The sequence below is a fragment of the Macrotis lagotis genome, chromosome 1 (assembly GCF_037893015.1).
Source record: "Macrotis lagotis isolate mMagLag1 chromosome 1, bilby.v1.9.chrom.fasta, whole genome shotgun sequence".
Taxonomy (NCBI): Eukaryota; Metazoa; Chordata; class Mammalia; order Peramelemorphia; family Peramelidae; genus Macrotis; species Macrotis lagotis.
In genome coordinates this window covers 613,873,451-613,898,386 of record NC_133658.1, presented here as the reverse complement: position 1 = coordinate 613,898,386, position 24,936 = coordinate 613,873,451, and positions in this window count along the sequence as shown.

The following is a 24,936-nucleotide window of genomic DNA, read 5'->3' as shown; positions in this document are numbered from 1 at the left end:
TTGTCCAAAAGCTTTCTAATTTAATGTAATTGAAATTATCTAGTTTCTTTTTAATGATGCTCTCCATTTCTCCCTTGGTCATAAACTGCTGCCCTTTCCATAGATCTGATAGATAAATTATTCCTTGATCTCCTGGTTAGCTTATAATATTGACTTTTATGTCTAATATGCTTCATTTTTAACATAAAACAGGGAAGAGTAAGGTTGAAAAATCACTTGGTGACTAGAGATCTCAGAAGTTTGAGGTAACTGTCCTCCCCCTGGTGAATTAACCTGATACAAGTGTAAACTTTTCAGAATGAGAACCACATGAGGCCCTCTTAGCCTTGGACTTCTCAAACTTCACAGCATGACTGAAGGCTTCTTTTACTTTCTAGTCACCAAACATGTATTCTTGTGAGACCAAGGGAAGATTTGCTCACTTGTATTATTTAGGAAAGCAATTATCTACCTGAAACTTTAATTTCCCAGTGGTCAGTCAAATGAGACAAGAATCCCCTTCCAGTAATCCAAGGTTCTAACTCTAGCCTTGCCAATGGACTTCAATTCTCACCTTGAGTTAGTCACTTCAACCAAGGCACCTGGATTACAATTCCAACTTTATCACTTAACATGTTACATTTTTCTTGGACAAGTCATTTTGCCCTCTTTGAACCTCAGTTTCTACATTAAGAAATAGCTCTGGGGCGGCTAGGTGGCACAGTGGATAGAGCACCGGCCCTGGAGTCAGGAGTACCTGGGTTCAAATCAGGCCTCAGACACTTAATAATTATCTAGTCCTGTGGCCTTGGGCAAGCCACTTAACCCCATTTGCCTTGCAAAAACCTAAAAGAAATAGCTCTTCTATTTTCAAGGCTAACTCTTGAAATTAATCCTTGATTCCACTCTCTTTTCAACTTCTCTAACAGATTCTCCCCTCTTTAATTCTCTCTCATACACAAATGTATTTGTATACATATGTATGTGTGTGTATATATACATACACACACACACACACACACACACAGATATGTATATATCTTTTATGTAGCCAACTATTTACATTAGAAATAGAATTGTGATTTCTCATTAGAATGTGAATTCCTTGAGGGTAGGTACTGTTTTGACCTTAATTTGTATCCCTCCTCCTCTTCCCCCAGAGTACCCATCAAATGCTATATATTTTATAAATGTTTGGTGATCACTCCATAAAACCTTTGAATTTGCTACTTCACTGCTACGAACTTCAATTTCCTTCAAAGTTCTATCTAAGTGACCTCTGAGATTTCTCTGGTATGAAAATTATATGATCCTGAAAGTAAATGACATTAAAGAGTTCTTCCAGTTTCATCCAGAACTCTCAGGCTTTCAGTACTAGTAAGTTCATAAATTGAAAGAAAAAAAAATTCCATCAGAGTCAAGAGAATCAGTAACTGATAATAGGAGAAAAAAACCTCAGCAAAGTAATATTAGGACCTTGCTGTTAACAGGAATTACAATTACAAAATATAATTTAAGGGTTGTTTGCCCAACTTGGTAGTCATTTGCTTAGTGCTCTCTTCCAAAAGAGACACATCATGGTTTCTAAGACTGAATTGATGAATAATAGCTTACATTTATGTTCACTGCTTTACTTTCCACACTTTTCAAAATATTTCAATATATAGTGTTTCATTTTGTCCTTAAAATAACATTGTAAGACATATCTTTGACAGAAGAGTGATAATGTGACATAGTGGATAAAGAGTTGAACTCAGAGCCAGGAAGGACTGGGTTCAACTCCTACTTCAAACACAAATTGGTTGTGTGATCCAGGACCAATAGCTTAACCACTTAGTGTTCTTAATAACTTTCAAGAGAAAAAAAAAAAGATTTACTTTTTACCTTGGTAGAAAGAGTTTCCTGAACTAGCAGGTCAATTCAGTAATCATATATTAAACATCTACTACATGTCACACACTATACAACAAAGAAAAATTTAAATATCATCCCTGAATTGAGATTATGATCTAATGAAAGAAGATAATACCCAAAAGGAAGCTGAAAAGAGTGGAAGTGGGGAGTTGAATCCAAACAGTGATGCTGGGGAAATGGAGAGATATTTGGAAGAGATTTATTAAATTATTATGTCCCTGGGCAAGTCTCCTCATTTTTCTGAGATTTTCTTATCTGACAAATAGACATAATTATATCTTGTTTTAATTATAGGGTATAAGAAAAATCAAAGTATAGTGGATGAAGAACTGACCTTGTAATAAAGAACAATATGAGTTTTCATCCTGCCTTGGACACATTCTTGTGTCCTGTAACCTTGGTCAAGGCATTTAACTTCTCCATAGTCAGGAAACTCTTAAAAACTCCACACAGCAGATAATCAATATGCTTTATTAGAATGGGTTTTCTCACCAGGAGTTCCTTGTGCCAAGGAAATCATAGATCCAGTTCAAAAGGAGGTTGGGGGAGAAGAAGACTGTTATAAGAACAGAAAAGAAAAGAAAAGGCACTACAAAAATATATTAGTATAAGCAATGTGGTGCTGGTAAATAATTAGTGACTCTCTCTCTAAAAACATATGGCACACTTTTAAGTTTAATCTTCAATATTAGCAAATTCATATCTTTAATTAGTCTAGACAATCAAGAAAATAATAAATCAAACCCAGATTTGTAGCACTTATTGATCCACCAGGCAAAAATGCTCACACTTGCAATTTAACAATCACCTCTCAAACTGATTCTGAGATGACTATAGCTCCCTTCTGAATAAGTGATTTATTTTTATTCAATGGAGTAGAGCATGCAGGTCTAATTGATCATACCCCTACAGGTCCTTACCCCAGGATCACTAATCCATAGATAAGGATCCCTGTGAGCTCTCTGGGGAAAGTTTTGAAAAGTAATATTATCAATGTTTTATTGTATTTTTGTTTATTTGGTTAAGAATTTTCCAAATATATATTTTAAACCCCTTACACACCCTTCTTCCTCTGCCTCTCCCTTCACCTCCTTGTTTGACACCTCTACCTTACTTTTCCATCTGCACTTTGCAAATGTTTTATTTACTTCCTTTTGTGTTTATAACACTTTCAATGAACAGCCTAGCAGTGAATTAGAGGGAGCTTTAGTTTGAGAGGAAAAATTTTTGAATTGGTCAAGTCAAAACTCCTATCTGGGTGTCAGCTGTCTCACATATAAAATAAGGCAATGATGTTGATTGGTCATTTTCAGTCATGTTTGATTCTTTAGAACCCCATCTGATATTTTCTTGGCAAAGATACTGGAGTGGTTTGCTGTTTCCCTTTTTCAATTCATTTTACTGATGAAGAAACTGAGGAATAGAGGATTAAAAGACTTGACCAGAGTCACCCAGCTAATAAATGTCTGAAACTGGATTTGGACTCACATCTTCCAGACTTCAAGCCCCACGTTCTAGCCACTGAACCACTAGTTTTCCTAAAATAAAGAATTAGACTGGATGATCCTTCGGAGCTTTCACACTGTGTTTCTAATCCTTTGCAGATTCTAGATGACTACATATCTATTGCTATCTCTTGACCATGCCTATGAAACCAATCATAGGAATGTTCTTGAGTGGATACATGGCTTTCTAGGTCACTTAAATGTCTCCCATTTTCAAATAAACTCTTAATATTTGTTTTTCTACAAGGAGAAGGAGGCAGTGATAAGAGGCCTGTTAATACTTGAAAAACCTTTGGCAGTGGGCATTAGAAAGAAGATGCCAATGGAACTGTTAACCATGACAGATTCTTCTCAGTTCATCCTAGCCTTCTGTAGTGACAAGCAAGTTCATAAATGAGAGAGATGGCATTTCCACCACAGTCAAGGGATTTAGTTACTTTAATAAAAATTTTAAAAGCACGCTGCCAGAATCTTGCTGTCAATGGGGATTTCAGCTGGTAAGTCATTTGGAGGACTTCTGCTGAGTGTTCTATTCAAGCTTGACATTTCTAAGAGTCCAGGAACTGCTCTGATTTGCCCAGAAGGAGGCCCACTTATGGAAGACCTGTCATGATTTCTAAGAGGCATCAGTGGAGTAGTTCAAATTCTAAGAAAATAACATGAAGACAGATTTTTCACATTTCTGAGTAAAAATGCTTCAAACAAATTTCTTCCCCAGTGTCTGTTAAATGGTTGACTGATTTTTGACAATGGTCCCCATAAAGTTCTGGCAGTGACAAACTATTAAGAAATTATAAGTCTATCTCAAAGAGAGGTACCTAAGTGGTCCAATAAATAGAATTCTAGGCCTGAAATGTGGAAGACCTGAGTTAAAAGGTGATCTTAGACACTTGCTATCTCTGTTACCCTGGGCAAGTCATTTAACATTTGTCTGCCTCAGTTTCCTCAACTGTAAAATGGGATGATAATAACACCTTTCTCACTGGGTTATTATAAGGACAAAATTAGATGATATTGGTAAAGTATTTAGTATGGTTTCTGGCAAATAACAAGTGCTCAATAAATGCTTGTTTTTTTCCTCCTTCCCAGGATCCTTCCACACCTATTAAGCATCTGGGCTTTGTGCTTCCCTGTAGAAATTTGTGGATAACGAATTTTGAATTTTGAGCAGCCATTTGGTAGCCTGAAGAAAATAAACATTTTCATGAATAATCTTATGCACAGTATAGTTAGATCAAAGGCATAGGCATAATGAATCAGGAGGATACCTGACTTCACAGTGTTTTGAGGTTTTCAAAAAGAATTCCATGAAACAAAAGTTTCTCCCTCATCAGCTTGCCATACCAGAGAAAATAATTGAAAATAATAACAATAATGATGATGATGATGATGATGATGATGTTTATATAGTACTTACATGCCAGACACTGTACTAAGGGTTTTATATTAGAGATACAATTAGAAGTTTCCTTTGAGACTATCAAATCTAAACACTTAATTTGTTGATAAGAAAACTGATGAGTAGAGAGATCAAGTATCCAACTTATTCAGAATCACATAACTTTAAGGGTCTGTGGAAAAATTTTAACAAGAGTCTACTCTGACTTCTAGTCCATAATATTCTATTCACTATTTCATGATACTTCTCATATTCCTGGGAGTTACTGAATTATTTTTAATTATGACAATAAAATATAAATCCCCTAAGAAGTTATATGTGAAGATGTCAGATGTTAGTCATTAATATCACCTTTCAAATTTGTTCAGTTTTTATTAAACTCCCTACTAAGTGAAAGTTTTAAATGATCTCTCTCTCTCTCTCTCTCTCTCTCTCTGTCTCCCTTTGTCTATCTCTGTCTCTCTTTTTCTTTCTCCCCCTTTCTCTCTTTCACTTTCCCTTTTAGTGTACCTAAAATACAATAATCTTTTATTAAAATTTTAAAGTAACTACAAATAAATTAATAAATACAGAATGATTAATGATGATTACAGAGAGGAACTGTAGATATATTGATACACCAATTCATTGTTCAATCATTTTCAATTATATCAAATTCTTTGTGACTCAATTTAAGGTTTTCTTAACAAAGATACTGGAATGGTTTGCCATTTCCTTCTCTGGCTCATTTTACAGATGAGGAAACTATGGCAAACAGAGTTAAGTGACTTGCATAGAGTTACATAGTTAGTATTAAGTATCTGAATCCAGATTTGAACTCAAGATAATGAGTCTTGCTGACTCCAGACCCATTACTCTATCCACTGTATCACCTAGCTGCCCCCACATTAATCCATACCAGAATTAAATTAAAATTTGGGATTATGTAGATTCATGATAGTGGGTTTTTCCTTTCTTTTCTTCTTGTGCTATTTCTACCATTTTGAGTGTGCCAATAATTATTTCATTATTGGGAGGGAAAACCGAGCCAACACACAACTAGTGACAGTGCAGCAGAAAAGGAGTGGGCAGCTTTCAGAGATCTGGTGTACAGCACTGCATTTACTCATTTGGGTCAGAATACTCACAAACACCAAGACTGGTTTGTTGAAAATGACGGGGGAGATATTTTTTTCCAGTTGAAAGTTTATGGGAGCCAAGATGGCAACAAGAAGGGATACAGTCTTAGGAGCTCTCTGATAAAATTCATCAGCTAAGGATTCTAACTAAACTTTCGAGAGACAGAACCCACAGAGGGACCCAGTGAGGCAGTTCTCCTACTCAAGGTAACCCGGAAAAGAGCAGAAAGGCTCTGCTCCCCGGGATCGGAGAGGGAGCCTGATAGAGGGGTGGCCCACCAGAGTCAAAGAACTTCAGCCTCCCAGAGGCAGACCCAGGGTGCTGGAAGTCTCAGATCACAGCAGTGGGGGAGTCTCCTGAGCTGCACCCCGAGGAGCACCGGGCACAAAGTGGGGGACCAGAGGGGGACCTCTGCCAAGAGCGAGCAGGTGGAGCCCAGCCCTCAGGGCACACAGCAAGCAGCATGGTCTTTCCCCAGCCCTGATCCAGGAAACAGAAGCAGGCAGAGCCTGTAAGCAGGAGCCCCCAGGGCATGAGCCCATTGAGCTGAGGGGGGAGAGTGAAGAGAGAGAGAGAGAGAAACTGGGAGCTTGGTCCTCTGCCCCTGGAACAGGACTCTGGGGCTCTGACCACATTCAGATCCTGATCGCAGTCTAGGCCCCCCCATAGAACAGCAGGGCCCCCCAAACTCAGCCCCGTGGCAGAGGGAAGTGCTTATGGTCATTCACAGACTAGGAGGGAGGACAGAGCCTCACACACTGAGGCCCTGGTGGGAGTGTCCCAAAAGCTCAGGAAGCACCCCTAAAACCAGGCCCAGGCTGGGAAAATGAGCAAGCAAAGAAACAAAAGGAAGACTATTGAGAAATATTTTGCAAATGAGCCCAAGAAGGATCAACATACTCAGTCTGAACATGAGGAAGCACAAGCTCCTGCATCTAAAGACTCCAAGAAAAACAGAAATTGGGCTCAGGCTAGGATAGAGTTCAAAAAAGACTTTGAAAATCAAATGAGGGAGTTGTAAGAAAAACTGGGAAAAGAAAGGAGAGAGATGCAGGAAAAACATGAAAATGAAGTCAGCAGCTTAGTCAAGGAAATCCAAAAAAATGCTGAAGAAAATAGCATGCTAAAAACCAACTTAGGTCAAATGAATAAAACAGTTCAAAAAGTTATTGAGGAGAAGAATGCTTTAAAAAGCAAAATTGGCCAGATGGAAAAAGAGATAAGAAAACTCTCTGAGGAGAACAAATCCTTCAGACAAAGAATAGAATTCAGGGAGATTGATGAATTTACCAAAAATCAGGAATCAATACTTCAAAACCAAAAAAAATGAAAAATTAGAAGAAAATGTGAAATATCTCATTGAGAAAACAACTGATATGGAAAACAGACTTACGAAAGATAATTTAAAAATTATTGGAATACCTGAAAGTCATGATCAGGAAAAGAGCCTTGACATCATTTTCAAAGAATTACTACAGGAAAATTGCCCTGATATTCTAGAAGCAGAGGGCGAAATAGAAATGGAGAGAATCCACCGATCCCACAGAGAAAGAGATCCCAAAAAAACAACCCCTAGAAATATTATAGCCAAGTTCCAGAACTCCCAAGTCAAAGAGAAAATATTACAAGCAGCCAGAAGGACACAGTTCAAATATCATGGAGCTGCAGTCAGGATCACACAGGACTTAGCAGCAGCTACATTGGAAGCTCATAGGGCTTGGAATACAATATACCGGAAGGCAAAAGAGCTTAGAATGCAGCCAAGAATGAACTACCCAGCAAGGCTGAATGTCCTCTTCCAGGGAAAAAGATGGACTTTCAATGATCCAGGGGAATTTCAAAGGTTCCTATTGGAATGGCCAGAGCTAAACAGAAGGTTTGATCTTCAAACTCAGGACTCAGGTGAAGCATGGAGATTGGAGGAGAGGGGGGGGAAATATGAGGGACTTAATGAGGCTGAACTGCATGTATAGAAAAATGATACTGATAATATTCATATGAACCTTCTCAGTTAATAGAGCAGGTAGAGAAAGCTTTTACAGTTGAAGCACAGGAGAAAGCTGAATTTGAAGATAAAATATGCTGTAAAAATGGAGTCAATAGAAAAAAAAGGGAAATGGAATGGGAGAAAGAAAAAGGAGAGGGGGAATAGGCCAAGATATTTCACATAAGATTTTTTTTTATTACAATGAGCTATTGCAATGATATGGAAGTGGGGAGGCAAGGGGGAATGAGGGAACCTTTGCTCTCATCAGAGATGTCTAGGAGAGGAAACAGCATATATACTCAATGGGGTATAGACATCTGGAGTAAGAAGGAGCGGGGAGCAGGGGGAAGGGGTGGGGATGTGAATAAAGGAGGAGAGGATGGACCATGGAGGGTTAGTGGCCAGATATAACACATTTTCTTTCTTACTTCTTGCAAGGGGCTGGAATTGGAAGGCCTGCCTAGGACCACAGGGCCAGGTGGATTCTGGGCCTAAGGGGTGGTATGGGGACTCAGGGCTTCTTGGCCCCAGGACCAGGGATCTGTCAGCGACCCTACAGCAGAGTCAGAGTGAAAGGAGAGATAAAATAAAGTACATGGTAGTGGAGAAATAAGAAAGGAGGGAGTTGCGATCAGCAATGGCAATGGTGGAAAAATAAGGAAATAACTTTTGTGATGGACTTATCATAAAGAATGAGATCCACACATGACAGAGTTGGTGTTGGAACAAAGACTCAAGCACATTTTTTGTTATTATTATTTGGGGGAGGGTGCAGGACAAGTGGGGTTGGATGGCCTGCCTGGGGCCACATAGCGGAGTGATCTTTGGGTGTCTGGGGCCGGATTTGAACCCAGGTGCTCCTGGCTCAAGGGCCAATGCTCTGTCTGCCACCCAGCCACCCCTACTATTATTACTATTTTATTTTATTTTGGGGCTTTTTTTCTTTCTTTTTTTTTTGTTTTTTGTAGGGCAGTGGGGATCGGGTGGCATGCATGTCGCACAGCTGGGTGATTGTTGGGTTTACGAGGCTGGATATGGACTTGGGTACTCATGGCTCCAGGGCTGGTGCCTCATCCATTGTGCCACCTGGCTATACCTACAATTATTACTATTTTTTTAATTTTAATTTTTTTCTCTCCCCTTTACTTTTTTCGCCCAAGCAAGTCTATCTATATTCATGGGGGAGGAGGGGTATTTTGTTTACTTGTAAACAAGAATATTTTATTAATGTAAAAAAAACATTTGTACAAAATTAGAATAAAAAATAAATTTAAAAAAGAAAAAATAAAAAATAAAAAAAATAAAAAATATTTTATTATTCTTTAGTTAATAAAAGTAGATATAAAAAATTTGTAGGCAAAATCCCTTTGGTATTTGTAAAAGACTGGACACCTACCTGTTCCTTATTCTTTTAGATTCTCCCCTTTGGATGTGTCATACAGAAAGTACAAGCAATCAACAAAGCTCAGGATGGGCCCTGAATGCCTGTAACTGAAAACCTGCTTAGAAAATGCACTCTGGCTGCTTGTTGTTGGAATAATTCAATGGATTCACAAACACTCATAGCTGACACAACCAAAAGCATATATCTGTCACATAGGCTGCTGAAATTCTCATAAGGCTCTGAAATCTTCGGCAATCTGGAAAACAATCTTCATTCAGTCTCTGGAGGGAAATGATATAAAGAATAGTAGGTCTTGTTACTGGGATGGAGATGGGGATTTAACATCTGTGCAGGATGAGTCACTTTTGTCTGACTTCACCTCATTTTTCCCACTACTGATGCTGCTTTCTACAACTCAGCTAAACATTGCATGGACCAGGAGCAGCTAAGTGGCACAGGTAATAGAGCACTGGCCCTGGAGTCAGGAGGGCATGAGTTCAAATCCAGTCTCAGACACTTAATAATTACCGAGCTGTGTAACCTTGGTAAGTGGCCCCATTGCCTTGAAAAAAAAAAAAAAAACCAAAACATTGCATGGACTAGAGAGGGAAAAAAAAGAAGTAGGAAAATGGTGATATCAATCCAGATTTTGGATACCATACCTTCAATCAGTTTGGATCTGGGGTTCAAATTGTTTGGAAAAAATATCTTGAGTCACATATTGTTCTTTAATTCTTCTTTGTTTTATCCTTCTTTGATTTAAGCTTCAAAACTATTTTCATTTCAAAAAGAAAGTCTCAAATAAAGTTTTTTTTTTCTACCAGGGAAATTTTTTGAGAAAAATTTAAGTAGTATAGGTATTAATTTTTCCTTACAAATTTGATAGAAGTCTCTAATAACTCCATTTGACTATTTAATAGTTCAAATTAGTGCCCATTAATTTAGATAATTTATAATTTGACAACTTTAATTTCTTTTGTATTCTTTGTTTTGGTGGTATATAATTGTACATAGTAGGTTCATAAAATTCTTTTTCTTTCTTTCAGTGTTGTGACAGAATCTTATTCATTTTTTACTTGTTAATTTGATTTTATACCCTAGTTTTTAAATACTGTAGCTAAAATTTTATCTCTTTGTTGTTCTTTTCAAAGAACCAACAGTTTTTTTTATATTTTTACTTATCAGTTTTATATATATATATGGTTTTAAATTCATCTATTCAGTTTTCAGTTTTCAAATTTTCATCTTATGTACTTATTTTGGGTTTATTTATTGAAAAATTTTTTTAAATTTTATGTTCAGTTTATTAGTTATTTCTCTTTTATAGATTTTATTTTAATTTCAAATTCTCTTATTTTCACTCCTCCTCCACCTATTAATACAATAAGAAATTAAAATATGAAATCATGCACATTAACTATGTTCCAAAAAGGAAAGAAAAAGAAAGAGTGAAATGGTATATTTCAATCTGCGCTCTAAGCTCATCGGTGATGTGGAAATGAGCTTTTTTTTATCCTGAGTCCTTTGCAAGTTATTAGTTGATCATAGTTACTACTTCTTTTACAGTTGGCTATCTTCACAATATTGCTATTACTATATAAATTATTGTTTTGATCCTCTCACTTCATTTTCCATTAGTTCATATAAGTCTTCCCAGGTTTTTCTGAAACTACTCCCTTTATCATTTCTTATAGTACAATAATATTCCATTACAATCATATACCTCATCTTGTTCATCCATTCCCCAACTGATGAGCATTTCCTTAATTTCTTCTTTAATACCACAGGAAAGAGCTGCTATAAATATTTTTGTACAAATGAAATCTTCCTTTTCCTTTGACCTTTTTGGAATTCAAACTTAGTAGTGGTAGTACTTATCAAAGGGCATGCACAATTTTGTAGTTATACTTTTAAATTATTTTCCAGAATGGTGGATCAGTTCACAATTCCACCAACAGTGTATTAATATCATAATTTCTCTATATTCCCTCCAGCATTTGTCTTTTTCCTTTTTTTGCCATGTTAAGTCAATGTGAGAGGTATTAGGTGGTACCCCAAAGTTGTTTTCATTTGCATCTAAATATTAATAATTTGGAGAATTTTTTCAAGTGACAATTGATAGCCTTGAATTCTTTTTCTAAAAACTGTTCATATATTTTAACCATTTATCAAAAGGAGAATGGCACTTATATTTTTTTTAAAAAATTGACTCAGCTCCTTAAATATTTGAGAAATGGTATCTTTAACAGAGAAACTTGCTGCAACGTTGTCCCCAAATTTCTTGCCTTTTTTTTTCTAATTTTTGACTGCATTAGTTTTGCTTGTGAGAAAAACTTTAACATTTAAATATTTTACTTTCTGAGATCCCTCTGTTTTTTTATTTGGTCATAAACTCTTCCCTCATCCATAAATCTGATATAAATTTTCCATATTTCCATAATTCGCATATATCACCTGCTATGTCTAAACACAAATCAATTTTTACTTTAGTTTGGCATACATAGTAAGATGTTCATCCATGCTTATTTTCTGCTGGATCACTTTACAGTTTTAATAGCAATTTTATCAAATAGTGAGTTCTTACCCCCAAATCTTGGATCTTTGGTTTTATGAGACACTAAATCATTGTAATCATATACTTCTGTACACCACTTATTTAATCCATTCCACTGATCAACCATGATATTTCTTATGCAGCAATAATTGTAATTACCTTTTTTATTCTATAGTTTGAGATCTCAATATACAAGGTCATCTTCCTTCACTTTTTCATTTATTACCTTGACCTTTTATTCTCCTGATTCAATTTTGTTATTATTTTTTCTACCTTGCCAAAATTTTTTTGGCTTAGTTGGTATGGCATTGAATCCAGATATTTGGAAAATATTGCCATTTTAGGATATTAGGATCACTCTTCATGCAATAAAAAGTTTTTCTTTATTTGATTCTCTTGAGTTCTCTAATCATCTTATCATCTGCACAGAATGGTAGTTTTGTTGCATTAGCTATGCTTATTACTTTGATTTCTTTTTCTTAGCTTAATTGTCATAATTAGCATTTCTAGAACCATATTGAATTAAAAAAATGTCATAAATGGACATCCTTGTTCAACCTGGATCTTACTGGGAAAGATTCTAGTTTATCTCTATTAAAGATAATTATGATAATGCTTTCTCTTGTTTTTAGAAAGAGCCTACAAATCATTTTATGAAAAATTCTACTTATTCCAATGCTTCCTGCTGTTTTTAATTGGGATGAGTGTTGTGTTTTATCAAATGTGTTTTCTGAATCTATTATAATCATATGGCAATAGTTGTCTTTGTCATTGTTTTGTTCAATGTAGTATATGTCCATTGTAATACAATGCTTTTAACATTTTTGCCTCAATATTCATTAGGAAAATTTCTCTATTGTGTCTCTTCCTGATTTCTGTCAAAACTATATTTGTATCATAAGAAGAATTTAGTAGGACTCATTGTTCTCCTGTTACTTTCCCCCACCCCCCACCCCATATAGTACTGTAATTAATTGTTCTTTAAATGATTGGTAGAATAAACTTGTAAATTCATCTGGTTCTGGGGATTTTTTGAAAGAAGTCCTCTGATGTCTTGTTCAACTACATTTTTTTTTGCAAAGATGGAGGTATTTAAATTTTCTATTTGAGCTATTGTTAATCTAGGCAATTTAATCTTTTGTACACTTTAATCTGTTTCATTAAAATTATCGGTTTCATTGCCAAATAGTTGAATAAACTTATTCTTAATTTCATTTTTTTATCTTCATTAATTGTTCATTCTCCCTTTTAATTTTTGATACTAGTATTTTGGTTTTGTTTTTTAAAAATCAGATTGAAAGTTAAAAACAAAAAATAAAGGAAATTAAAAATAAAAAATAAAAATTAATAAAATTAGTCAATGGTTTATATATTTTTCCATAAAATTACATCTTAGTTTTTTAATTAATTCAATTTTATGTTGAATTTTATTAATCTCCATTTTGGTTTTGAGAATTTTTATTTTGCAATTAATTGGGGATATTAATTTGTTCTCTTTCTAGTTTGTTTTACTTGTATGATAAATTTTTTGATCTGCTCTTTCTCTCCTTTATTAATGTAAACTTTTAGATTTAGAAATACTCTCCTATGTACTGTTTTGGCTACATCTCACAAATTTTTGTATGTTGGCATACTGTTATTATCTTTAAATTATTCATGGTTTCTATGATTAATTATTTGCATACTCATTTTAAGATTATTTAATTTCTAATTAATATTTAATATGTGCTTCACAGACCCCTTATTGATTGTAATTTTGGAATTATAGTTCAAAAAATTTCAGTGAGGTTTTTTTATGTTCTAATACCTGGTTGATTTTTAAAAATGAGTTATGAATAGATGAGAATAGTAAAATTCCTTTCTATTCCCAATTGTTATTTTATATAAAGATATCATGACTAACTCTTTTTTTTAAATTAATTTATTTATTTACTTTGAATTTTACAATTTTCCTCCTAATCTTGCTTCTCTCCCCCTGCTCCCCATAGAAGGAAGTCTGTTAGTCTTTACATTGTTCCCATGGTATACATTGATGTAAATTGAATGTGATGAGAGAGAGAAATCTTAAGGAATAAAAATAAAGTATAAGAGATAACAAGATAACAGGATTTTGCCTAAATTAAAGGTCTTTAAATGAAAGTCTTTCATCTTTCTTCAAACGCCACAATTCTTTCTCTGGATACAGACAGAATTCTCCATCACAAAATTGTGCCTGATTGTTGAACTGATGGAATGAGCAAGTTCATTAAGGTTGATCATCAACCCTTTGTTGCTGTTAAGGTATACAATGTTTTTCTGGTTCTACTCATCTTGCTCAGCATCAGTTCATGGAAATTCTTCCAGGCTTCCCTGATTCCCATCCCTCCTGGTTTCTAATAGAACAATAATGTTCCATCAAATACATATACCACACTTTATTTAGCCAATCCCCAATTGATGGACATTCACTCAATTTCCATTTCTTTGCCATCACAAACTATGCTATGGATATTTTTGCACAAGTGATGTTTTTAACCTTTTTCATAATCTCTTCAGGGCATCGTCTCAGTAGTGGTATTGTTGGATCAAAGGTCATACACATTTTTGTTGCCCTTTAGGCTTAATGCCAAATTGTTCTCCAGAAAGACTGGATGAGTTCACAGCTCCAGCAACAATGTTTTAGTGTCCCAGATTTCCAACATCCCTTCCAACATTGATCATTGCCCTTTCTGTCATATTAGCCAGTCTGAAAGGTGTGAGATGCTACCTCAGAGATGCTTTAATTTGCATTTCTCTAATAATTAGTGATTTAGAGAAATTTTTCATATGACTATAGATTGCTTTGATTTCTTCATCTATAAACTGCCTTTGCATATCCTTTGACCATTTGTCAATTGGGGAATGGCTTGTTTTTTTTAAAAAAATTTGATCTTATTACAGTGGTTTTGTTTGTGCAAACGCTTCTTAATTCAATAGAAATTATCTAGTTTGTTTTTAATGATGTTCTCCATCGCTTCCTTGGTCATAAACTGTCTCCCTTTCCATAGATTTGACTTGATTCCTTGATCTCCTAGTATGCTTATAATATTGTGTTTTATGTCTAAATCCTGTATCCATTTTGATCTTATCTTGGTATAGGGTGTGACATGTTGGTCTAATCCAAGTTTCTGACATAGTAACTTCCAATTTTCCTAACAGTTTTTATTGAAGATAGGGTTTTTATCCCAACAGCTGGACTCTGGATTTATCAAACCACAGACTACTATAATCATTTTCTGCTATTGGACCTTGTCTATTCCACTGATCCATCACTCTATTTCTTAGCCTATACCAGACAGTTTTGATGACTGATGCTTTATAATATAATTTCAGATCTAGTAGGGATAAGCCACCTTCTTTTGCACTTTTTTCATTAAATCCCTGGAAATTCTTGACTTTTTATTTCTCCATTGGATTTACTTACAATTGTTTCTAGCTCATTAAAGTAATTTTTTTTTTGGTATTTTGACTGGTAGGGCACAAAATAAGTAGTTTAATTTAGGTAGACTTGTTATTTTTATTATTTTAGCTTGGCCTATCCATGGGCAGTTGATATTTGCCCAGTTAAATCTGATTTTATTTGTGTGAGAATTGTTTTGTAACTGTTTTCAAAAGGTTTCTGAGTCTGCCTTGGCAGGTAGATTCCCAAGTATTCTATAATGTCTGAAGTTACTTTGAATTGGATTTCTCTTTGTAGTTTTTTCTGCTGCAACTTGCTAGTCATATATAGAAATGTTGAGGATTTATGAGGGTTTATTTTATATCCTACAACTTTGCTAAAATTGTTAATTATTTCTAGCAGTTTTTAGATGACTTTTTGGGATTCTGTAGGAATACCATCATGTTATCTGCAAAGAGTAAGAGTTTTGTCTCTTCCTTCCCAATTCTAATTCCTTCCAGTTCTTTTTCTTCTCTAATTGCCGCAGCTAACAATTCTGATATGATATTGGATAGTAGTGGTGAAAATGGGCATCCTTGTTTCACCCCTGATCTTATTGTAATGCCTCTAGCCTCTCCCCATTGCATATAATGCTTGTTGATGGTTTCAGATAATTATTGCTTATTATTCTAAGGAACAATCCATTTATTCCCACACTCTCTAGTGTTTTTATTAGGAATGGGTACTGTATTTTGTCAAAAACTTTCTCAGCATCTATTGATATAATCATATGATTCCTGATAGTTTTGTTATTGATATAATTAATTATACTAACACTTTTCCTAATATTGAACCAACCCTGCATTCCTGTGATAAATCCCCCTTGGTCATAATGTATTATCCTAGTGATAACTTATTTAATTGTTTTGCTAAGATTTTATTTTAGATTTTTGTATCTATATTCATCAGGGAGATAAGTCTATAATTTTCTTTCTCTGTTTTAACTTTTCCTGGTTTATGTATCAGTACCATATTGGTGACATAGAAAAAGTTATGCAAAGTTCCATCTTCTATTTTTCCAAAGAGTTTATATAGAATTAGGACCAGTTGTTCCTTAAATGTTTGATAGAATTTACTTGTGCATCCATTTGGTTTGGAGATTTTTTCTTAGGGAGTTCAATAATGGCTTGATGAAATTCATTTTCTGAGATAAGGTTATTTAGGTATTTAATTTCCTCTTCATCTAAACTGGGCAACTTATTTTTTTGTAAATATTCATCCATTTCACTTAGATTATCAAATTTATTGGCATAGAGTTGGGCAAAATAATTCCAAATGCATTACTTTAATTTCCTCCTCATTGGTGGTGAGTTCACCTTTTTCATTTATTATACAAGCAAATTCATTTTCTTCTTTTTTTTAATCAATTAACCAGAGGCTTATCAATTCTATTGATTTTTTTCCTAAAACTAATTCTTGGCTTTATTTATTAGTTCAATAATTTTCTTGCTTTCTATTTTATTAATTTCTCCTTTAATACTTAGGATTTCTAATTTTGTATGTAAAGGGGGTTTTAATTTAATTTTTAAATTTTTACTTAATTTTAATTTTTAATTTAATTCTTTCTCTAATTTTTTTAGTTGCATATTTAGTTCATTGATTTCCTCTTTCTCTAATTTATCCAAGTAAGCATTTAAAGATATAATATATATATATATATGTATATATATGACCTGACAGCTGCCTTGGTTGTATCCCATAAGTTTGGGTATTTTGTTTCATTATTGTCATTATCTAGGATGAAATAATTAATTCTTTTTTATTATTTGTTGTTCAATAAACTCATTCTTTAAAATGGGGTTATTTAGTTTCCAATTAACTTTGGGTCTATATCTCCCTGGCCCAATATTGCATGTGATTTTTATTGCATTATGATCTGAGAAAAATGTATTCAATATTTTTGCCTTTCTGCAATTAATTATTGGGTGTTTTATCCCCTAATACATAATCAATTTTTGTATAAGTGTCATGTACTGCAGAAAAAAAAGCATATTCCTTTCTATCCCCATTCAATTTCCTCCAAAGGTCTATCATGTCTAGGTTTTCCAACAATATGGTTACCTCCTTAACTTCCTTCTTGTTTATTTTATAGTTAGATTTCTAAATCTGAGAGCTGGAAGTTGAGATCTCCCACTAGTACAATTTTGCTATGTCTTCCTGTAACTTCTTCAACTTCTCCTCTACGAATTTGGATGCTATACCATTTGGTGCATACATATTTAGTATTTATTGTCTATGCTACCTTTTAGGAGGATGGTTTCCTTCCTTATCTCTTTTAATGATATCTCTTTTTGTAGATGCTTTGTCTGAATTAAGGATTGCTATCCCTGCTTTTTTCTCTTCAGCTGAAGCAAAATATATTTTGCTCCAACCTTGTGCCTTTACTGTATATGTATCTCTCTACTTCAAACGAGTTTCTTGTAAGCAGCATACTGTAGGATTCTGGTTTTTAATCCACTCTGCTATTAGCTTATGTTTGAAGAGAGAGTTCATCCCATTCATATTCAAAGTATAATTATTAACTCTCTATTGCCTTCGGTGTTATCTTCCCTCATTTGTATTTTCCCCCTTTTTTTCACTTTATCCATATTCCCCAGTATTTTGCTTCTGAATACCACCACATTCAGTATGTTTGCCCTCCTATATCCAACCCCCTCTCCTTTCTTTCCCCTTTCCTTTGCCCCTTTCTCCTTCCCTTCCTTCTGTTAGTTCCCCCTTTTCCTCCTCCCCTCCCCTTTCCCCCTTTTAATACTTTAGAGGTAAGATAAGTTTCTTAACTTAACTGAGTGTATGTATGCTAACATTAAGCCAAATATGATGAGACTAAGATTCAGGCAGTTCTCATGCCCTACCTTCTTCTCCTATATTGCAATAGGTCCTTTGTACTACTTATTGTAATGAGATCTACCCCATTCAATCTCCTCCATCCTCCCATATCTTTACTGTCCCCCTTTTTAAGGAGGTATTGCTTTTAAATCATTCTATCTGAGTCATAGAAAAGTCATGCGTGTCACAACTAACTCTTAACAAATTCTATTCATTTCCTTAATTTCTTTCTTCTTTATTTTATGGTTAGATGTAACTAGGTCTGGGAGAAGTAAATTAAGGTGCCACATTAGTTGTCTTGTCCTGTCTATTCCTTCTTTTAACTCAATTTTGACTTCAAAACTTTGGAGCTATTTCATTTGGTGCATATCTTTTCAATGTTGATATAAATTAATTTTATCTGGTACAATTTAGCAAAATGTAATTTTTCTAATTATCTCTTTTAATTAGGTCTATGCTTCTTTTTTATTTTTGTTTTGAGATTAGTTTTGCTCTTTCTGCCTTTTCTTACTTCTTCTGAAGCATCTGCTCTAGCATTTTATTTTAATTATGTATGTATATTTCTATTTCTTGTGTGTTTCTTGTAAACAACATATTATTGTATTCTGGATTCTAGTCCATTCTTCTATCTTCTTCCACTTTGAGTAAATTCAGGGGCAGCTAGGTGGCACAATGGATAGAGCACAGGCCCTGGAGTCAGGAGGACCCAAGTTCAAATATGACCTTAGAGATGCTTATTAATTACCTAGCTATGTGACCTTGGACAAAATCACTTAACCTCACTGCTTTGCAAAAAAAAATTAAAAGAGTGAATTCATTCCCTTGAATTAATATTTAGGATTATTGTTTATTTCCCTCTATCCTATTCTCTTATATTGATTCTTTTTTTTAAATCTTGTCCCCCTTTTGAGTCTGTTTTGCTTCTGATCATTGCTTCCATTCATCTACCCTCCCTGTTCCAACCTGTTTTCTCTTAGTCCCTCTTCCATCTACTTCCTGTTGAAAAAGATGAATTTCTGTATCCCCTACTATGTTTATGCATAGGCCACCCCCTTTTCTCCTTTCCAAGGTAAAAACTCTTTGTTGTTTGCCTCTTTCACATGAAATAATTCCCCCCATTCTTCCTCTCCATTCCATCTTTTCCCAGTAAATCACTTTTTCTCACCCTTCTATTCTCCTTTTGAGACTGTCCCAATATAATAGGATCTAAACTAAACCTAAGTAGAATTCTTCTAACTGCCCCAAAGATCATATTGTTCTTAGGCATTATATCTATTGCATTACATTCCCATATAGGAATGTAAATACTTTAACCTTGAATTTCATTATAGAAATCACATTTGGTAGGAAGAAAGTGAAGATTAAGATACTCTTACACTAATAAAGGGATAACAATCAAGAGGTGAGCCTGAACCTAAAAATTATTTCCCTTAAGCTAACAAAATGTAGAGGGACAGATAGCCTAATTCTAGGCTCATAACCCTTTCTCCAAGAAGTACAAGTGGCAGCATCTGGCATCAACCTCTTGCTCCACTCCTGGTGAAGGTGGGGGAAAAGACAATAGATCTATTTAGGCCTCCCTAAGAGTCATATCTAGACATATTCATGTGAACAAATATAGCCTATGTGTTTCTGCACCTTTTTTAAAAAAATGTATTTCTTTACCATGTACTTTTCTTTCATTCTCTTTTCTTTCTATATATATTCTTAAAATTTTATCTCTGAATCAGGATCTAGATTCATATTTATTTGTTCTTTGTTCTCTTTATATTCCCAATGCAGCTTCTGATTTATTAAATATATATTATCTTTTCTAATCAATTTCTTTGGTATAATCTACCAACTCCAAATTTATTCATACCAGCCTGTCCTTTTTCCAAAATAAAATAATAGCAATGATATTTTTATAGTGTTCTATCACAAAAGTTTTGTATATGTCATCTTACTAAATGCCCACAATAAAACTGAGTCAGGGCAACATTCTAGTATTGCAATGAGAAAATGAGGATTTACACACACACACACACACACACACACACACACACACACACACACAGCCAGTTTCATATTAGAAAGAAAAATAAAGGAGTAGGCAGAGATAGTTTCATCATGCAGGCAACAAGCAAGAAGAGAAGTCATTTCATAGAACAGCTAAGTCATTTTGTACTGATGAGCATTTGCAGAAGACCACCATGAGTAACAGCATAGCTAATATACCAACATCTATTGTACAGCTAAGGGGGTAGAATAAGTTCTGTGGATTTATTTTATATTCTCTTCCTTTATTGGATTTATTACTTCAATTTGTTAATTAATTGCTTCTTTTAAGTTTTCAAAGTAAAACTTTTTATATCCTGCCAATAGAGATAATTTTTGTTTCTTTTGTATCTGTATTTATTCCCCCAGTTTCTTTTTCTTACCCAATTATTCTTGTCAACAATTTTAACAATATGTCTAGTAATAATGGAAAGAATGTTCACCTTTGCTTTACCTCTGATTCTATTGAAGAAGTTTTTAATGCTTCTCCATTACCAATAACGCTAGTTTTTGCCTTTAGATAACCAGTATGCTTTCCATTACCCCCCCAAAATGCCTTAACCAATGTAAAATTAAGTTAAATCAATATTCCCCATTATAGCAAAGTTGTACTTAATTGGATCCTAATTCTCAAAAACAAGCAACCAGAATTTCCTGCTATAATTATCTGTGAGACTAGGTCATATGCAGAAATTAAATATCAACAAATGTCTAATTAATATATGGAACTCATAGGCGAAGAAATTTTCCACTACAAATGTAGATGCCAAATGTTCTGCATTTTATAATTGGAACTTTTGCAGGACACAAGTAGGATGTTACTCCTCACTATGCCTAATTTATTGGTCGATTAATTTTAATACCTGGATAAATGAAGACAGAGGTTGTATATAGTCTTTACTTTGTGTCCTGAATACTCAAAGTAGGCATGTATACCTTGTGGAGGCTCAGTAAATATATACTGATAGATGCTAGACTATATAATCCAATCCACATCAATTTGGGTGTGCAAAAGTACTGTTCCAATTACTGTAGAATAATAATGGGTCTAAGAGTAGATAAGAATAAAAAAAATCTAAGGGTTATCTGTATAGTTTATTTATACTCAGATATGTTTGTCTAGATGTAGGTCAAAGAAAGATATGAACACATAGTTCTCTTCCACTCTTTAATTCTTTAATTCCTATTAGAAGAGGATCAGAAGACTAGGATAACAACTCTGGTCATTTTGCTATGTTCTTTTCTGGGATACTAGGCAAGAATTTTATCAATCTGCCATGCTAAATATTATTAGCCTAGGGAAATACTTTCTAGTTTCAAACCATTCTCCTAGTTAATGCTCCTTAGAGGGAAGGAATATTTCCTCTCTCTCTCTCTCTCTCTCTCTCTCTCTCTCTCTCTCTCTCTCTCTCTATATATATATATATATATATATATATATATATATATATATATATATATATATTAACTTGATCCCTTCTCACCAAAGGACAATTACACAAAGACTATCACACAAAATGAATAGTGAATAAAGTCATTTATCCAGGCCAATAGCAAAGAAAAATCAGAGAAGTTGTACAGATTAGAATTTGTCAGGCAGTGTGAATGAGCCATATCTTATCTAAGGAGAAATTCTCCAAAGTCTTTGGTATGGCACATTGGTACAGGGATGCTTTTCTCAGCTTGCCACAACAGGAATGTGGTAAGGGAACAGAATCTTTCCTCCATGAAAGAGATCCAGGAAAGACTTAAAGAACTTGTTGCTCTACATCTTGGTGGACTATTTGTTGCTTTTGGGGGGGGGGGGGCTATTTTTCACCAGGGACCTCTTCCTCTAAGTGAACCATGAAAGTGAGCCTTAAAGCAAATTGAAAATCTCTCTCCTCACAGAGTTGTGGGATTAAGTGTAAATCACTTATAGTAGAGAACTAGTAAACAGTAAATGAATACCTTTTTCTTTTCCCTTTCTTTGCCTACTTTCTTCAAAATTCTCAACAACTGCATAACTCATATAGGCGCAGAGTATCGTTAACCATTCTTTACAACAATGAGGAAAATCTATATGCTAATCTTGAGTCCTCTTATTTAGAACACTCTGTGTTTATATGCCACACCACCAACCAGAGATGTCAACTACTGCTATAGACACAATGACATCATGATGAAAGTGTCCCAGATCTTGAATTCCCACATTAAAAGAAATTGAAGTTGGTTGTGAAATGTAAATATCTGAAAAACCCTGTTATTTATACCTTAGTTCTGATATGTCCAAAATTCACTCCAAGATTCAACCTTCCTCCAACTAAAATTTTAGAATGTCAGAATCTGAAAGGAAATGATCTATTTAAATCTCTTCATTTTGTGGAATGAGAAAATGAGATCAGAATTGCTGCCTTCAGATTCCCACTTTTCCTTTCTTATTGTTTAGTCATGTCCAATTCTTCATGAGTTTTACCATATTGTCTGAATTATATGTCCAGGGTCATACAGTTAACATCTGAGGCTGGATTTGAACTTAATTTTCCTGACTTGAGGCTCTGTGTTCTATCCAAAGAACCACCTTCCCCAATTATATGAAAGAGTTGGTAAATGGAAAGCAAATACTATAATCCTACAAGAGACAGATTTAACTTCCTTTGGAGTTTCATGCTTTTTATGATCAGCACTACAAATGATTTCATTAAACTTTCTTTTCTTTACATAAACCCTTTGATGACCCTCTCTTATTGAGTTCATCTTCTCATCCATATATCTGCCCTGTAATCTTGCACTGAATAATTCTGGTTACATTCCTTTCTAGGTGATGTATATGTTTTCACAAGTTTTATACAATCTCCTCCTGTTTTTCTGCAACATTTTTGTCACTTTTTTCTCCATATAGTTGCTTTCTCTATCACCAGTCCAAATTCTCTCTCAGTACTCAAGGATTAATTAATGAGGTTTTAGATTTCATCAGTCAGGTATGATACCCTTGCTCTTCATCTGGTTGACACCAAGCTGCTACTGAGCCACCAATTGTGCTGTAAAAAAACTAGAAAAAGCGAGGAAAATAAAACTAACTGGCAGCAGCTCACACTTGTTATTAAAGCAAAAAAATTTAAAAATTGTATTTAACATGGTGATTTATGCCATTTCTTCTCATCGTCTTACACTGCTGGGCCTTTAATACACTATATTCTGAACTATTTTTTAGAGACATAAGCAGTAGAAATGATTATCGTGTGAATTCCTAGTAGAAGCACTAGAATATTCTATAGTTCACTAAGAAACACCATAACAATTATCTCACTTATTTCCATTATACAGATGGAAGAATTTAGCTAAGATTAAGCAATTGACCAAGTAACATAATATGAGTGATAGCATTCTATAAATGTGAAAAATCTGTGGGCTACTAGACTGCTAAGGGGATGCTGGCCTCCTCACTCTGAACATTCATTTGGGGCCAAGCCTCAGAAAGGGGAGAAGCAGAGCTGCAAATAACATCAGATTTTAGAATTTGGGCTTTGTGCTCCAACCCAGGGAATTCAATTCTCTGACAGACCAAGACAAAACCTGAGCTGAGACCTAGGACCTGGAAAAGAGAATTTGCATTTTCATGGGAAAGAACAAAATCAGACCTGAGAACAATGGGAAGATAAACATATCACTTTCACAGGTCAGAAATCTGTAGAAGATTGTTGCTTAAATGACAGTCTTTGCAGGAACACTAGCACATAACAAATGCCACTCCTTTTGTCAGCAACATCTGAATTATGAAATCTATGTCAACTGAGCATACTTTCTCAAATTTCAAAATTTCAGCTTTCAAAAAAATTTGAGAATTCTAGCATGTCAGAAAATGCAACTTTCAAAAATGTCCCTGCAGATTGTATTAGAAATATATATATATATATATATATATATATATATATATATATATTTGTGTCTGTATGTTTATAAGAATGTGTATCTGTGCATGCATATTTGCATGTATATATGCAAATATATATCTATTCAAATGCACATGCATAGCCTATGCATATATATATATATATACAGTTTTTCAAGTATCCCTCTCTAGATAGACCTACAAATCTATGTATTCCACATTCCACTAAGTGTCATTATTAGATTATTAGGAGCCTTTTCTTTTTCTTTACCTTAAGTCCAACTTTTTCTCTTTGCAACTTTTATTCATTGTTCCTCATTATCATCTCTCCCCATTACTTTAGTTTGGTCTTGAAAAAAAAGGAAGAAAAAGACTTAAAGGAATTCTTACCTATGTCATATGGCATGATATAGATATGATTTGACATTTTGGATAGTAAGACTGAAGAAAAAAATATAGGTCATTTTCTTAGCACAGCATTTTATAAGGTAGCATGGCATATTAGCCCTGAATAAAGAGGAAAGTGGAGAATGATAATTCAATGCCCAATTATGTCTCTAATCATCTAGGTCATGGTTCAAATGTAGGTAATTATGTGTTACTCAAGCACTTGATGACCCCTTATCTGTTCCTTACTTAGGTTAAAATATAATCCACACTTCAAATGCAATTGCAAATTCAAATTGCAATGTGCAAGATACTGAGTTAGGGAGTGGGAATTTTAAAAATGGGGGTTGGGGGGACCAGAACAGAAAAGCCCTTGTCCTTGGGATGCTTTTATTCTACTGGAATAAAAAAGTAGTCACTTAAGCAACAACATAAGGGTTCCAAAATACATATAATATTTCTGAGCACCTTGATCAATTCAGTGTAATAAAATTCAACAATTTTTAAGTGCCAACTA